The following is a 16810-nucleotide window of genomic DNA, read 5'->3' as shown; positions in this document are numbered from 1 at the left end:
ATATATATCATCATCATCATCCAATCCCATTTGTCCATCCCCGAGTGTAGGATCCCGAGGCTAGGCATCAATACAGTGTTGAAGATAAAAAAAAAAAAAAAAAAAAAAAAAAACTCAGCCCCTGGTAGTGTCAATGTGGCTGAAAACTACTGGCCACCTCTGAGATCAAACCCTGACTGGAGGGCCACAGAACAATCAGATATCATGAACAAAATGATGTGGGCCTACCTAACAATACATGCTAAGTTTTTTTGCCCAAGTGCATACAGTCCCTGGAACCTTATTATGTCTAAACACAAATCGTTCAATAAAGAGCAATGTTTTCCGAAGCTCAGATGGATATTCCAACGCAAACACCCAGTATGACTGGAATAATGCTACTATAGCACTAGTTATATTTTTAGTTTTTCTTGATAGGATTGGGTTCCCATCAATGTGCAGCTGATACCCATCTGCACCAGCCGCGAGTACAGGAGCAGGTGACTTAATACTCCGAAAACATGGATAAGAAACAATTTCTTATATGTAGATGACTTGAGGTCATAATCTTCATGACAAATGTTTTGTAAACAGTACTAGTATATTGGAAAAGAAGAGTGTGTGTTTGTGTGTGAATTTTGCAGCTTGTCTTTTTGGGCAAATAGTCTAACGTCAAGACTGTTGTGTTTATGGATGTTTTATTTCTAAATGAACTGATACACTTATAATAGTTCATATGGCAAAATTATAAGGAATAATATATTTAACAACTTATAACTAATTAATGTTACCTCAACCCTATGGACAAAAAGCAGTTCTTCACCATCTTTGAAGAGGGAAGGAAGGATCAGCATTGTAAATACCAAGCCAGCTTCTAAAATGTAATAGTAATGACTAAAATGAACATAAACTGCAATAAATTTGCAAGAAACGAATATTCAAGAGTAGGTTAGAGGGAAAAAAATGAAAAAAAAAAAAAAAAAAAAAAAAAATCACTAAGCTGACAAGATAATTACAAGAAGGTCTAGCAAGGGTTTTTGTTTCTTACTTTTGGTGATGTGAGTTCATTGGTTTAAATTATTTCATGGCTTAATTTTACCCAGTGGCACAGCCAGAAAGTAAGTTGGGTGGGTTTCCTACCAAGAAACTATAAAATAAGAAGAAAAATTATTAACAAACCTCTTTTTTTTTTTTCTTCACTGAGAGTGCTCTCTGTGTCCTCAAGATATGTGGAATAATACAACTTGAACTTCTTGCACCTGTTTTTTGTGATGTTCATCAGATCTATGAGTGAAGAGCTTAGTTTGTTCCATGTAGATTCATCAGGACTTATGATGCCATGCTGCTTAGCTTCAACTGCTAGCTGAAATAAAGTACAGTTAAAGTTAAACACTGTAATAACTATAATTACATAACTGCTTATACTATGCATACATACATACTATTCATACTACCGGTATACATAGTAGTTGAAAGAATTCCCAACTGCAACAGATACATAGAAATCCCTGGCTCCAAAACCTTTAGTCTGTTATTGTTTAAAGAATAAATATGGACGTATAGCCTCTGTTTATAGAAAAGAAGCGTGAAGTAAATATATTGCAGCAATGAAATGTTTCTAGCTCTAATTAAGAAAGATTGCAAAAAGAGTTGGAATTTTTAACCCAAGATAAAGAACTGTGGACATTAATAATAATGTGCTTCAGCAATGGCCATAGATTTCCCATAAGGACACAGTTTGAGAGATTATGATGAAAACTTAGGATAAGTATATAACTAATATTGTACAGTACTTACAAAGCTTCTGTTCCTTAGAGCAGGAAAAACTGCAAGAACATCTGCTACTGATACAGAAGAATTGTAAACCATCTTCTGCCTGTATGCAAAGGTTCTATCCATTTTCCTGCATATGAGGTTGTTATCTTGGTCAGTTTTTCTTGCCTCAGCTTGAAGAATGTCCAAGTGATTGCGTATTGTTGCCTCATCCTCTTCTGGTTGTTTGGGACCAATCTGAAAAAGGGAGTTTTTATTATACTACTGTAACATGATGCGATATGTACTGTCCATGTATTTCTTTGCATCTACAGAAGAAGGACAAAATTACATGCATTATATGGATTCCATTCTCATATGACACTATCTACAAGGCTGCAAATGCAATAATATAATTATTATTATTGCGAGTCATAATTTAAAAATTAGTGCATGACATGTGAAGATATTACAGGTTCTGTACTTGGCATGACTGATTCAGAATAAATTTGTTTGTATTACCTGAGGCTTAATGCGCTTTCTAAGACTTTGACTATCATCTTCGCTAGCTTCTTTTCTTTTGCCTGATCTTGCTCGGCCAGGGCCTCCAAATTTATTCTTAAGATACTGGATAGCGTCAGACTGAAGTGGACCCCTAACAGTCTTCATCTTGTTTCTTAAAGAACCTCTCCAGCAATCCTGCAAATGGTAACAAGACATCAGATTTTAGAATGGTTTAGCCACAGTATTTCATGTGTGGTTATTCAATTAATCGTGGATGTATACCATCAAAGAGAGAAATCAGACTGTGTGTGTGTGTATTTACCTATTTGTATTTACCTATTTGTAGTATACAGGAATTGAGCAATGCTCATGTTGTCCTGTTTCCATATCCACATTTTTCAAGTCTACCTTTACACACATGAATGTTTTTCTCATGCACCACCTCTTGTCTAAGTCGTTCCAAATATTTAAGAATATACCTAATTGTGATATACACGGAATGTACTATGCTCGTGGGTTTCCGTCACTGTTTCTCAATAAGTCGAATTTAACTTTAAACTCGTTTAAGTTTTTTGACTGGACGATCTCTTTGTCCAGGCTATTCCATAAGTCTATACTTCTGTAAGGAAAGCTATATTTCTTGATATCCTTCAAGCAGCTTGACTTTTTCAATTTCATTCCATGTCCTCTTGTTGCTCTCTTATCCCATACAAACAGATCTTCTTTGTCAATTTTATCTACTCCCACCATGGTCCTGAACACCGCAATCATGTCTCCCCTCTTTCTCCTTTCCTCTAACGAAGGCAAATCCAGTTTTTCCAGCCTCTCTCTGTATGACAGGTCTGTCAGACTTGGGAGCATCTTGGTTGCTGTTCTTTGTATTCTCTCAATCTTGTTTATATCTTTCTTTTTGTGTAGGCACCACACTACCGCTGCATATTCTAACCTGGGGCGGATCATGGCCACTATCAATTTTTTCATCATCTCCTCATCCATATAATGAAATGCTACTCTTATGTTAGTCAAGAGTTTATAAGTCTCTCCAACTATCTTGTTAATGTGCTTTTCTGGTGACAAACTATCTTGGACCAGCACTCCCAAATCTTTCTCTTCTCTCCTTTTTGTGATTAATTCATTACCCAAAAAATAATTCATTGATGGTCTCCTGGTACTTTTACCCATTTCCAATATTTTACATTTCTTTACATTAAATTTAATTTCCCACGTCTGGCTCCAATTGTGTATCCTATCCAAATCCTCCTGCAGTATTTTACAATCCTCCTCAACCTCTATCTTCCTCAAGATCTTTACATCATCAGCAAACAGACTCGCATAACTGTTCACTTCATCTACCATATCATTTACGTAAATCAGGAACATTACTGGCGCCAACACTGAGCCTTGAGGGACTCCACTTGTTACTTCCCTCCATCCAGACATCTTTTCCTTTATTACTGTCCTCATTTGTCTGTCTCTCAAAAAGTCTCTCATCCATTCCAGAAGTTTCCCCTTTAGTCCTCCTATATATTCTAGTTTCCACATTAGTCTCTTATGAGGTACCTTGTCAAAGGTCTTCTCTAAGTCTAAGTACACACAATCCACCCAACCATCTCTCTCCTGTACCACATCAATCGCTCTTGAGTAAAAGCTCAACAAGTTTGAAACACATGACCTTCCACTTCTGAATCCAAACTGACATTCAGCCAAAATATTCATCTCTTCCAGATATTTTATCCATCTGTCTTTCAGGATTCTCTCACACAATTTTGCGACCATGCTGGTTAGAGACACTGGTCTATAATTCAGGGGTTCTTCCCTGTTTCCTCCCTTGTAAATTGGTACCACATTTGCCCTCTTCCATTCTTTTGGCACTTTCCCCTCTTCCAGTGAGCATACAATTAAGCTGTGAATTTTATCCGCCAGTTGTTCTCTGCATTCCTTCAGTACCCAATTAGAAATTCCATCAGGTCCTGGGGCTTTCCTTACATCTTGAGTTTCCAGTAATTTATACACTTCCTGCACCTCCACTTTTATATCTTTCATCACCGGAACATTTCTAATCACTCCCTTCCCTTCCACAAGCTCCTTTTCTTTAGTGAAAACTGACTGGAAACGTTTGTTCATTATTTCTGCTTGCATTGCCGCATCCTTAAAGACCTCTCCATCTACTTTCAGCTTGGTGATTCCTTCCTTTTGTTTCAGTTTGCCATTAACAAATCTATAAAACAGTTTGGGTTCATCCTTGCATTTGTCAATTATACCTTTTTCAAAATTCCTTTCTTCTTCCCTACGTATTCTTGTGTATTCGTTTCTTGTTCTTTTATATTCTTCCTTTGTTCTGTCGTTACCTCTCTTTCTCCAATTGTTCCACGCCTTATCTCTCTCTTTTTTGGCTATCATACACCTTCTATTAAACCACTCCTTTTTCCTGTTTTCTTTCCCTCTTACTCTTGGTACAAATTTTTCCACTCCCAAATTATAGAGGTCTAGAAAGATATCCCACTTCCTCTGTATCTCTCTTGTTTCTCTGAATTTTCTCCAATCCGCATTTTCAAAAAAGTTTCTCAATCCTGTAAAATTTGCTTTGCCAAAGTTGTATCTTCCCTATCTATGAAGCTCGTCTCTTGGCTCGTCGTTTCCTATTAACATCTGGAACTCAATGACCACGTGATCACTTTTTCCCAAAGGACAGAGATATTCCAATGATTCTATTACATCGGGTTCTTTGGTGAACAGTAAATCTAACCTTGCTGGTGTGTCCTCACCTCGAAACCGTGTCTCTTCTTTGACCCACTGCGTCATCACATTATTCATTATTATATTTAATAACATAGTGCCCCACGAATCCTCGCCGCCTCCCGAGTACCATTCCTCCCAGTTCACCTCTTTACAATTAAAGTCACCCACCAAAATTATATTATTGCTTTTCTCAATTATTTTTTGCAAGTAGCTAGCCATATCTGACAACATCTCATGGTATTCATCATCCTTCCATGCTCTCGTCTTTGGGGGAACATACACTACCGCCATATCTCTGTTAACATTCTCTCCAGTTTCTAATTTCATATATATCACTTCAGCCCTGCCTTCTCCCATTTCCACAGTATCTACATTTATGTTGTTCTTCACTGCTATCATCACTCCTCCTCCCTTTTTTTCTTTTCTATCTTTTCTCCACAGTTTGTATTTACCATCTCCCAAATGAACATCAATATCTTCTCTTAATTTGGTCTCTACAAAGCACATGACATCAGGTTCATGTTCTCTCAAGAAATCATTAATTTCGATCCTTGTTGATATGAAACCATCAACATTAGTATATATCACCTTCAAATTATTTTTGACATTATTAATACCCTCTTCTCTCCTACTCTCTGTCCATACCACTTCCTCAACCTCTGATCTTTCACAACCATCCCCCCTAGTTTCCTTCACTTCTATTTCCTTAAATACCATTTCCTTACTTTCATATCCAATACTCTCCAAAAAAAAAGTATTACGTTCTTCCTCTGTCCTCTTATCATTTTTTTCCTTTACTTCTTCCTTTAATGATTTTAAAACTTCTCTTTCTTCTTCATTCAGATCTTTTCTTATTATAATATTTTCCATCCCCGCCTCTTTGCTTAATTTCCAGGTCACTTTAAGTATCTCATTTATTATACTTTCTGATGTAAACTTGACTCTCATTGGTCTTGTTTCCCCTTACTTATAAGGCCCTATCCTCCTTACTTCCTCAATTTCTTTTACCCACTTGTCTCCTTCGGGGTCAATCTTGCCTAATATTCCTCTCACCATGTTCATGTCTCTCTCGAGTTTTGCGAACCTTTTCTTCCTCTTCCCTGTTTCCAAATACTACCACACATCTGTTCCTTTCTACAGTTTCTCTCACTATTTTCTCTTTTTTCTTCAGTATTTTCACTACATTTTCTTCCATTTCTTTCTTGTTCATTTCCCTTTCTTCATGGATGATCTCTCTTAAGCTGACCACTTCTTTCTGTTCTTCTTCTACGTGTGCCCACTTTGCCTTATGTTCTTCTAATACATTACTCACCTTCTCCGTTTTATTAGTACTCTCTTCAAGTTTCCTCCTCAGTTCAACATTTTCCCTCTTCAAATTCCTAATCTCTTCATTGGCTGTTTCGTTGGACTGGATTAGACTCTGTATGGTGGTTTCCGTATTTCCTGACACATCCTTTATCACTAGATTCTCTACCTTTTTTTCGAGTTCACTAATCCTCATAATTAATGTTTTCACCAGGTCCATGACATTAGTATTAGCATCAAATCCTTGAAATTCCATTCCCTCAATGTTTACATTTTCGGCCATGTTTAATGTAAAGTGCCTAAACAGCTGTTACCGAATAAGCCACAAACATTCATGTATACTATTGCCAACAAATCTTTACATTTTTGGTAGTCTACTAACTTTCATTATTCTAAATTTAAAGAAAGACCCTAGGAGACAGGACAGACAAAATTCCTGAAACTACTCAAGGTTAGGAGCGCTGCCTGGGACGTCCGCTCTCTCCGGATGTTCGTGTGTGTGTGTGTGTGTGTATTGTAATTCATAACTCTGTAGAAACCTTCTGTTTGACACCACTTTGACATCAATAAGTAGGTAAAAAAACACACACACACACACACAAAAAGAAGCAAAAAGTTTTGCTCTTTATGTATGAGAGATGCCTGAATTAACTCCATTTCACCTTGAGGAGAGATAGAATGTCTAAAGGAGTGCATGAGAGAGAGGTGAAATGCAGAGGGAGAGGCTGTTGAAAGACAATGATGTTGGATGAGATGGATGACATAAGCATAGAAACAATTCATATTTTGTTGTCATTCACTCATATTCTGGACTGGTTTTTATATATTATAGTAATAAACCTTTAAATTCTATGTGCTTTTTAAAAAAGCTATGAACCAAGTTGCCATGACTTAAAACCTGTCTGTATTTCTTGCATATTTCAGCAGGGCACCATATATGCTCACCTGATATTAGTTTGTACAATTTTTTATGTTATAGTATGTAGCACTATACAACATTTAAAGAGTATATACAGTATTAACTTACAATATGACCAATATAAGGGTATTCTTTGAAGAGAGCAGCTAGGATAACTGAGTAACCTCTCTTAGATGGTGTCCTGAAATTTCATATTTGATATTTTTTTTACTACAGACAACTGTATATTAAATTACACATATTTGGAATAATTTTAAATTATTATAGTTTTCTACAGGAAACAATACTGGAACACTGGAATAATGAACTACGGTATTATGGTACCATACATCCTAACTTTCTCTAATTATATGGCTGTATGATATTAAGGCTTGAAGAGAAAAGCACCAACAATACTGAACGGCAAGGAGAAATAGCTTATATGATGAAAGCCACTAAGATCTTAAGTTTTGATGTCAATTTACTTATGACAAGTGACAAATTCAAGAGGCACAAAGTGGCAACACTTTAATGGTACAGTGCAGTGCAATATTGTACAGGGTACTGTACAAATTCTGCAAAAAAAATAGCTCCCAAAAGTTTAACAATACAACACTGCATAGCATATACTTACAAAATGCTCCTTTTTTGAAGGTCATCAGTGATGGCATCAATAACCATCTTACGATAGGCACGCCCAGGCAAGAAGTCCTCTGGACGTTTGTGTGTTTGTAGAACTGTTCTTACTAGAGGGGGAAGGACTGGAAGCCTGAAACATATACATTATACTGTCATAGCACTTCACACATGACTGAAAAAGTCTTTGAATTTTGATAATTAATATAACTGCATAACATAATTATATGCTTACAAGATATTGAAGTTTTTATATAATAATGATTTCATGATTCCTTTGTTTGCAAAATTGAAGAAATATACTGTATAAGTATATTCTATATGATTTATATCAATTCAGCAGGTGCTGTAGCACCTACATACATAACAATCCTGCTTACTTATAACCTTGGAGATCATTCCAAGCAATATGACAGCCACTTGCCTCTCCTTCAGACTCCTGTTCTTGGTGGGTGGTCTCAGCAGTCCGTGTTTCTGTGGAGAGTGGCTCAGCAGTTCGTTGTTCTGCATTGCATGGCTCAGCAGTCCGTGGTTCTGTGGTGCGTGGCTCAGCAGTCCGTGGTTCTGTGGTGTGTGGCTCAGCAGTCCGTGGTTCTGTGGTGTGTGGCTCAGCAGTCCGTGGTTCTGTGGTGTGTGGCTCAGCAGTCCATGGTTCTGTGGTGTGTGGCTCAGCAGTCCATGGTTCTGTGGTGCGTGGCTCAGCAGTCCGTGGTTCTGTGGTGTGTGGCTCAGCAGTCCGTGGTTCTGTGGTGTGTGGTTGAGCAGTCTGTGGCTCTGTGGTGTGTGGCTCAGTAGTCCATGGTTCTGTCTTGCGTGGCTCAGCAGTCTGTGGCTCTGTGGCATATTGCATGCCAGCATTTGGGTGTATGGTGTTTGTATTTGCAGTGTGTGCCTCAGGTCCCACAGTTGCACGAAGAATGTCAAGTTCATCAAGGAAAGTAATTCTGTCCCCAGTTAAAGGAACAAGCTGTTCAACCATCTTTTCTGTCAGCTTCAACAATCTTCTTCCATCTATCTTGTTTTCTTTAGAAAATAAGTGAACAGAGTTACCAATTTATCAAGGGATATGACTCACAAAACCAAGGAATCATGGATACTTTTTGGTCAATATAGACCAAATGGAAAAAGGAACAGTAGTTTACATAATGGCTTATAGAGGTGTGCCGTGGAAGTGATGAGTGAATAAATGTTAAGAATTACATGGAAACAATGGAAATCTCAAAAGTTTTTGTGTGAGCTGAGCATGGCTGTGCTCAAGCAACAGAGTAGGATTTTTGAGGGAAAATAAATAGATAGGATTAATTTTCACAACAAGAATTACAAGGAATAAATCATATGCCATACTGTTTAAAGAATTTTGAACAAATAACAGTACAATGCTAAATCTACAAAGAAAACAGATTTATGACCATTAACACCTGTTAACACATTCAGAAATGCAGTGTGCCACATAATATTGAATTAAAAATCCTTGTTGAATTTAGTCACATTGAACACCATGTGGGCATATGTCTTAGAATTTGCCCTATAGTGTCTAAGTGGGTGTCTACAAGTTCATGAGGAGATACAATAATCCAGGAAGGCTGACATTCCACTTCATATGCATCAGCACTGTGTACAAACTGGACAGGAAAGTATATTTTAAGACAAAGGTACCACTTTTCATCACCATGCACCATGTGCTTTACTTGGGCAAAACATGGCCATTCTAAAATAAAATCTAATACATAGCATGTGCTTGGGTGAATGCTAAATGTTATGCCATCAGCTTTCAAAGATTTTACAGTTGATATCATAGTGTTACACATTATTGGTTTCCCAATCTTCTCCTGAATACTCATTCTTAATGTCTGGGACAGGCAATCAAAAGTGATAGTTTTAATGGCTGCTTGTGGCTCAGTTCCTACAGAAAGAAATTTAGTTGATGCTAATGCATGAGAAAGTCTCATCTGATGTCTCTCAGCCAGTGTATGTGTGACATTGATAAAATTTCTAGTATTTACCACCAACTTTTTGAAGTACTGATGCTTTGCCTCAAAATTCATGCACCACAGATTACTCAAAGGACCAAATTTACCTATAAGTGAAGGATAATGCATCATATAGTGGTGCTTAGGAATTAGGAATTCTTCACCAAAAGTTTCTTTGAATTTCATGATATAACAACTCAGTGAGACTGGATAAATATGGCAAAGATTCCTTTTCAATAACAGGACTGAGAATGAAATCCATACAAATCCTTAATTTTAAATACACATCCCAAGCTGCTGTGTCACTGATAATATTATGATCTAGCTGAGGAAGTAGTAGAAAAAGCTCTAGTTTTTGTGCAGCACTACCAGTGAATTTTCCTCCAGTAAAAAATGTATCTGGGAATAAGTTGGGCTTGTTACAAGGAATTCTTAGTTGACAGAGAGATGTATTTAGATCATTTATACTTATGAAATTTTGAGAATGAAGTGATTTGAGAACATGAAAGATTGTAACAGGTATCACTCCTTCTAAACAATCATGCATTACATCTGGAGGGAAAGCATCAGCAACTCTGAAATAGTCTAATCTGGAGAAAGCACATCTTGATTTTAGGCCATACAATGCAGCATCTGCAGGATCTTCATCTATGTATTTTATTTGATGATGATAAATTTCCTCAGATCTTCCTCTAAGTTCACATACTGCAACAATGTTTTTGAAGTCTGAATATTTCACTGTGCAAAACCTGCAATTATTGCCTGAATTAAAATGGGTTTGGAACCCAGCAAGGGCATGTGATGACAAATTATCCCCCATTATGACCTGAAGTTTAGCCATAAGCTTGACCTGTTCTGATCCATTAACAGTAATATTTATTCCTTTCTGTAGAGAATGCAAGTCATTTAACAAAGGCTCAAGCACTTTTTCATAAGTGGGATCATATAGCCTCAAGAACTTGTGACTTGCAAGTAAACACAAAAATATCATATTATCTTTAATCCTGTACCTTACTGGTAGATTTCCAATTGTAAGATACACTGCAGTAAGTTTATGCTTCCCTCGCTTGGCTCCAATGGGATTGCATAACTCAAACTCGTCAAGATACAGATGAAGCTAAAGAAGTATGGATGCATTATCATCACCATGATTAAACAGACTACCATCACAACAGTCATACAGTACACCAACATCATGGTTTAAGTGCACATTTGATTGTAGTACATGAATCACATCTTTTCTTGATAATATAGTTTTCATTAAGTCAATGATGGGAATGTAATGAAATTTTGAATCTTTATCATGGCTTGCTAAAACATATTCTGTTGCTGCTACAAATGGAAAATGCTCTTTTACAAAAGTCTTAAATTTAAATTTGGAATCAAATTTCAGAGTATTCTGATTCAACATTGTTCCCTTATCCATAAGTTTAGAAAATGTTTCTGAATCTGATGAACTGGCACCGAGTTCAGCAAGGCCTTTCTCAATTAATGACTTATAATATTCATCAGAGTAATTTACAAGAATATTTACTTCAGAAATAAGGGAATCTTATACTATATCAGGGAGCATATGTTTTTCTTTTATACTCAACATAAATGTAGCAAAATGTTTCCTGAAAGTATCAGTGTCATATGTATCTTTGGTTTTGATGTTAGTGGATATTACCATTTCTTCATCAGTATTGTCATCTGCAATATCACTAAGTTCAGCATCTCTTCCCTGTGCAGGTACCAGCACAGGGGAAGGGGAAAACTGAGGAAGGTTAAAGAAAGAGACTGTCCCATGATTTCTTATGTTTCTGATAGTTTTGTACTGTTTTAAAAATTTTATTACAAGCTGGGATGTGACAAGCTATGCTGAAATTTTTCTCAAGTTCATGAAATAATTTTAAGTGCTTAACATACTGTGAAAAATTGTAATTTGGCAAGTGACAGAGAGGACAGTTTAACTTATAACAGACCTTGGCTGACATACTGTACCACTGTCTGCAAGGGAAAAAATTTCATTCATCATTCATTGCCAGATGCCATGTATCCCAAACAGGGTGGCCAAGGGCTTAGAGTTAATTGTTTTACAGGGAGGGGCACTAATCCTCCACCAACCCCACTTGACACGTAGGGAGAACGTTATGCCAACAGCATCTGGTGTTCCCAGGCGGTCACCCATCCAAGTACTAACCAGACCCAACGTTGCTTAACTTCGCTGATAGGACGGGAAGCGGTGTACTCAACGTGGTATGGCTGTTGGCTCTACTACCTGTTAATACATACCAATAAATTTAGCTGTATAATCTTCAAGATCAACAGACTGAAGCCAAATGGCTACAGCATTATAGTCCCAGTCAGAAACTGTAGACATCTTTCTTGAATCTGCAGGACAACTATATTTAATACATACTGTATACAGTAAAGCACACAGATTACAGTATCAAATGTGCAAATAAATATAAAATAGGCTCAGTGGCATCTCAAATCTTTAATCCTATGCTAATAAACATACATGAATAGTCGGTCCTGTAATCCAACAACTACAGTAGTAGCCACAGGCAAAAAATAGGAAATATAGTTTTTTACATGTAAATGGCCCCTGTCAAATGCTGTAAAATTCCATTCTTTTGGCATCCGTCTCGGCAAATCTGATTATTCGGCAGTTTCAAGAAATAGTCCCATTCTGAGTTATATGGCTTATTGGCACATCTTCCTAAGGATAGTGATTCATTGCAGTTTTGAAAATTACTTGCGGCTCACCACACACCATGCAGCCAGCCTGCCAACAAGTGCTGAAACCCGTAGGTTAATTACAGAACAGTACTACACTTGGAATTATCAGTGAAATACATTATTTGTATAAGACTTACTCCCCTAGACGAGTTGCCGACCAAGGTGGAAAATATGAAGGGATGGGAGGTTCCCGCAATGAACGGTCAAACACTGATTGGTGGAGGGCCCCACTTGTATTATGAAATGTGGTTTCATGGGACAAGGTTAATTTATGGGGCTGTTTGGTTAGGATAGATGAGGTTAGATTAATAGGGGGTCTGAGGGGCGAAACAATCCAGTTGCAGTGTATTTACAAAAGAAAAGAACATTAAAAAATACATAAAAAGCCATGGGGAAACAGATGGTTTACTGGAAAATATTGGTTGACACCAGTCCTTCATAATTACTATAAAATATCTATCAGATAGCCTAAGTCATACTTGTTGTATTGTCATCATTTCAGTCCGTACAGGCCAATGTAATGTTAGCGGGACAGAACCTCCTCCCAGGATGAACAGTCCAAGGTGAGTTATCAGCAAGATTTAATGCTTTTAAGATCTGCATATGCAGCTCATATTTTACTCAAATCAAATTAAAGGACATAGATGTAAGTTTTATCAGCAAAATAAGTGGTTAAAATTAATTACGGACATTTGTGGAACTGGTATCCAAATTTACCAAACATTCAGTAAACATAAATCAGATTTCTTTCGGAAAACATTTACTTTAATCCCATATCAGCGGCCGGAGATTGAGATTTACCGCTCTATCTAAGGTGCAATTAGTACATCATTTTCTTCTCAGTAAGCATCCGTCGCAAATAAATACTTTCCGAGATATAATTTTGTCCCATGTAGTAAGTTACCCCACCATGACACCATGAAATAGGATATAAACATTGGAATCACTAGCCGTCTATAGCAATGTAAGTTTAGGTTAGGTTAGATGAGGGTTGGTTAATGTGTTGGGGCAGTTAGCAAAACAAGTTAATATTTATTGTGGCTACTGATTTGGTCACCATCTTGGATTGAAGATCGGTGGTGCTTCCAGCCACTTGGTCCAACATGAATGCCATAGAGAGAGAGAGAGAGAGAGAAAAAAAAAAAAAACTTAGTTTTGTATTATTTTACTTTAGTGCTACGGAGAGGCTGGAATGACCGGGTAGGAATAAAGTAAAAATTTACCATTTCTCTGAACAAAATAATACACAGAAAGACTGGGTCTATTAGCTAATATGTTGGTTAATTTGCAGAAATAGGCTCTTAAGCCATTTTTGAAAGAAAATGCTTTTTTTTTTATTAGACCAATTTAGGGACATTTTGGGGGTACAGTAAATCACTTTCACATAACCCCTACAAACCTAACCTAACCTGGCCCCAAAAACATATAGAAAAAATGAAACATTGCATTGCATGGGAAGTCCAAAAATGTACTAAAGTTAGACCTACGTTTTGAAAACCTATTCCAGCACATGTTTTAGGTATTTAACCTAAGTGTATTACAAAGGCTTTGTTTTTAATTCATCCACAATAGGCCTAGCATAAAGCAAGATTGGTTACTGATGTGAGAAATGACAGCACTGACAAAAAGGCCTTGTGGGCTGGTATGGAAATGTATGATCAAAAATTACAGGATTGATAAAACAGACTTAACTTATTGACTGGTTGCAATCAGGGCCATCAAACCTTACAAATATACGTCTGAGCTGTATTATACTAGCTTCAGGGCGTTGGTTGTGGTAGTATAGAATCCTGGGCGTTGGTTTGGCGCCTTCACAGGTTTGTTTGGGTCCATCAGCATCAGGGGTTATAAGAAATCCAGAGAGAGCAGTATAAAACTTGTTTACTTATATAATTTTTCAAATTTCGAAACAGTTCAAACACATTTTTTTTTTCTTGTCTTAAAAGTTATAGGCTTAGTGTGACTGGTAAAATGTATGGTAGAATACTCATTGATAGGGTTAGGCATATGACTAGGGGTGGGCGATACCAGCAAAAAATGGTAATCATGATTACTGATTACTTTTATGAAAGTAATCGATTAGTAATCGATTACTATTTCGATTACTATCAATATATAAGTACAGTATAATCATTATAATGTGATGGTTTGAGTGCAGTCAGTTACAAAGTGCACACTGCAGATAGTTTCCTGGTACATGGTAGTTTGTGTGTGTGTGTGTGTGTATGTGTGTGGACTTTTGGAGACTGCTCTATAATTTTTATTCTTTCCAAAACTATAAATATAGAAAGCAACCGACATACCAAGAAGTCTTCATTCCCGGGGATCAGTTGGCTGTCTTTGTTTTGTTTACGAGTCGAGTCAGCTGTGCGTTCCGCGGGAGACAATCTCGTCTTGTGTACTGTTCTTATGCATGCTATAAAATCCGCTTCAAAAAGAAATCTTACAAAACTGTAATGTAACATGAATAATAAGCTTAATGTTAAGGAAAATCATATAGGTCATCTTAAAGTTTCTGATGTCCAATCCCCAAAACGAAGATAGGTTATTTGGAAGTCGTCACTTTATTGGTATTTACGCCAAATATCATGCTTACAAAATGAAATACCAGTGATCAATATCAATGTTCTCACAAATAAAATACATACCTAAGAGTTGGCAGCTAAATCGTCTATCTATGCCACTGAGACGAGGCTGTACAAAAATGCCTCCAATATTTCGAATCGCGAAGGACTGCAAGCGAATTGCCAAACGTAAGATGTTTAACAAACCATAACCTGGCATGTTAATGGCAAGAAGTATGACAAAAATCCACCAAAAGTACTCAATAAAATAATCGATTACTGGAAAAATAATCGATTACAATATTTTTCTGGCGAGTAATCAAAGTAATCGATTACAAATAATCGATTACGCCCACCCCTACATATGACAGAGGAGCTAGTTGGAGAAGAACAAGGGGGATTTAGGAAGGGAAAAGGGTGTGTAGATCAGATATTTGTTCTAAGATGTTCAGTGGAGAAGTATCTAGAGAAGGGAAAGAAAGTGTATGCTGCCTTCATGGACTTGGAGAAAGCTTATGACAGAATAGATAGGCAAGGTATGTGGAAGGTATTAAGAATATATGGAGTGGAGTGGAAATTGTTGAGTGCTGTGAAGAGTATGTACGAGGGAGCTAGGGCTACGGTGCGAGTGGATGGCGAGCTGAGTGAGTTCTTTGATCTCATTGTGGGACAGAAACAGGGGTGTGTGATGTCTCCATGGCTGTTTAATATATATATGGATGGGGTTGTAAAGGAGGTGCAAGGTAGGGCAGTGGATGTGGGGCTGGCCCTAATGAATGAGGGTGAGATTTGGAAGCTCCCGGTGTTGCTGTTTGCTGATGATACAGTATTGTTGAGTGAAGATGAATGGGAGTTGCAAGGTTTGGTGAATGAATTTGGGACAGTGTGTAGGAGGAGGAAGCTGAAAGTTAATGTAAACAAAAGTAAAGTTATGGTGTTTGAGAGGAATGAAGTCACAGAGTGTGCAGTGAGGTTGGATGGTGAGGATATGGAGAATGTGAGTGCATTCAAATACTTGGGTAGTGTGATGAGTAAGGATGGAACTTTGAGGGATGAAGTACGTGAAAGGGTACAGCAGGGAAGGAAGGTTGTTGGTATACTGAAAGCAGTGATGAGAAATAGGGAGGTGAGTATGGAAGTTAAGAAGTCACTGCATGATGGTATTGTGATCCCTACCCTGACGTATGGAAGCGAGGCGTGGACCTTGCAAGAGGGGAACAAGTCAAGAGTGAGAGCAGTGGAAATGAGTTACTTGAGAGGAGCATGTGGAGTGACGTGGAGGGACAGGTTGACGAATGAAGAAGTGAAGGAACGTTGTGGGGTAGATGTGGATGTGGTTGAGAAGATTAGGAGAAATACACTGAGGTGGTTTGGACATGTGGAGAGAATGGAGAATGAAAGACTGACTAAGAGGGTGTATGTATAGGTGAGGTGGAGGGAGGGAGAGGGAGGGGTAGACTGAGGATAAGGTGGAGGGATGGAGTTGAGAGGTATATGAGGGAGGGGGGGTGAGTTGGGGGGAGGGTAGTCAAATGGTGGGTGACAGAGTGACTTGGAGGCGTTTTGTCTGCGGCCACCCTTTGCGGGAGTAGGGCGTCGGGCTATAGATAGATAGATAGATATATTTTGTTTATTGAATCATTATCCCATTCTTAATGTTGCTCTTGTTTTACAGAATACTGTAGTTCTACTCATTCCCTGCTTATATTTTAGTGCCTGTAATAATATTTTGAAGGGCA

At 37.6% G+C, this 16810-nt stretch overlaps 1 non-coding gene across 1 annotated transcript; it reads right to left on the bottom strand.

Moving 5' to 3' along the window:
* Window positions 1-11916: 11916 nt before the first annotated feature.
* Window positions 11917-12035, bottom strand: LOC145413058 (5S ribosomal RNA). Its single transcript, XR_013899668.1, has one exon. It is a non-coding gene; the product is annotated as a 5S ribosomal RNA (ribosomal RNA).
* Window positions 12036-16810: the final 4775 nt, after the last annotated feature.

The sequence above is a fragment of the Coenobita brevimanus genome, chromosome 94, assembly GCF_032717465.1.
Source record: "Coenobita brevimanus isolate Jiangsu-jjx chromosome 94, ASM3271746v2, whole genome shotgun sequence".
Lineage (NCBI taxonomy): Eukaryota > Metazoa > Arthropoda > Malacostraca > Decapoda > Coenobitidae > Coenobita > Coenobita brevimanus.
The sequence above is the reverse complement of the archived record's forward strand: the minus strand, read 5'-3'. Positions and strand labels throughout refer to the sequence as shown.